The following is a 1,405-nucleotide window of genomic DNA, read 5'->3' as shown; positions in this document are numbered from 1 at the left end:
CGGCCCTCCGGCCCCGCCCCTGCCCTCCGGGGCCCCGCCCGCCCCGCCCGACGCCTGCGCGCTGCGCACGGCCGTGTCCCGCTTCTCCCCGCGGGCGCGGCTGGCGGGGGTACCCGCACGGCCCGCCGCCCCTTCCACGGGGATGGCCCCGCGTGCGCATCCCGCCTGCCCTCCGAGCGTGACTGCTCGCCCCCCGCTCCTGCCGGGGGTCCCCAGGGGGCTCCGGCTCGCCCCTCCTCTGCCCGGGGGCCCTGGCCCGCCGCTCCGGGGGAAGGGCGGGCAGCCCTGCGGGCCAGGTGCGCGCGGCGGCGGGGCTGAGCAGCGCCAGAAGCTGCCTGCCCAGGCGTTTTCCAGCGCGGGGCCGCAGAGGAGCTGGGCCGCGTGGCTGAGCCGGCTGCGGGCAGGCCTGAACCGCCCTCCGGGCGTGCACCTGCCCGGAGCAGGGCCGCCGCCCGCAGCGCCAGCAGCCTCTGGCCTCCGGGCTCCGCCGGCCGGCGCACCGGAGGCGCACAGAGGCAGGGGAGGCTTCCGGCCTGAGGGACGTCCCCCGGCCGGCAGCACGAGGGCCAGTGGCCCGCCGCGCCACCGTCCCTCGGTGCCCGCAGCAGCCGGGAGGCAGGTCTGCACAGGCGTCCGAGTCCCAGGTCCATGGGGCACCCCTTCCCGGGGCCCCTGAGGCCCAGGGCCACCCAAGGAACACCTGCTCCGGGTGGCCATGCGGACAGCCCTCCTCCGAGCTCTGAATCCTAATCGGCGCCCCTCCTCCAAGCTACCCAATCCAGACTCCGACTTCCTCCCTCTGCCCCCGTCCCCCCGACCTAGGGGTGGCAGCGGCTTCCTCCGATTATTCTGTTACCTCGCTGCTCCCTTGTTGCTTTTTCAGCCCTCAGATACCCTCAGTTAAGTTGTTATAATAACTAACAGTGGCTTCTGCTTTGCTGACAGTCCCTGATACCCAGAGTCGAGTTCTCTTCCCACCCTCCCGCCCCCATGTGTCCTACGGAGGAGTCTCCCTTAGGTGTCTGGCTCATCGGTTCGCGTTCGCAGTGAGGTGGACAGGAGGGGTGTTCTGCGGGATGCTAGGATGACCATCCCTAGCCCGGGGACCGCAGACAGCGAGCATGTGTAAGAGCGGAGGCTGGGCCCTGAAGGTGTGCGGCCAGCTCTGCCGAGTATCAACAGCACAGAGATTCCGGGGGTCCTTGCAGATCAGTAACTACCTGCGTTCTGCTCTGGTAACAATGCCTTATCAGAACAGCAGCTGCAGCGGGGTCTCACCCACTCACCTCTTCACAGGGACGTGAATGGGGTGTGTTGGGAACATCACCCCTGACCTTCCTGCCTTTACATTATGCCCTGGCAGGGAGGACACTCCAGGACTTCCACCTGGCCCTTCCTCCATGAT

The sequence above is a fragment of the Hippopotamus amphibius genome, chromosome 8, assembly GCF_030028045.1.
Source record: "Hippopotamus amphibius kiboko isolate mHipAmp2 chromosome 8, mHipAmp2.hap2, whole genome shotgun sequence".
NCBI lineage: Eukaryota > Metazoa > Chordata > Mammalia > Artiodactyla > Hippopotamidae > Hippopotamus > Hippopotamus amphibius.
The sequence above is the reverse complement of the archived record's forward strand: the minus strand, read 5'-3'. Positions refer to the sequence as shown.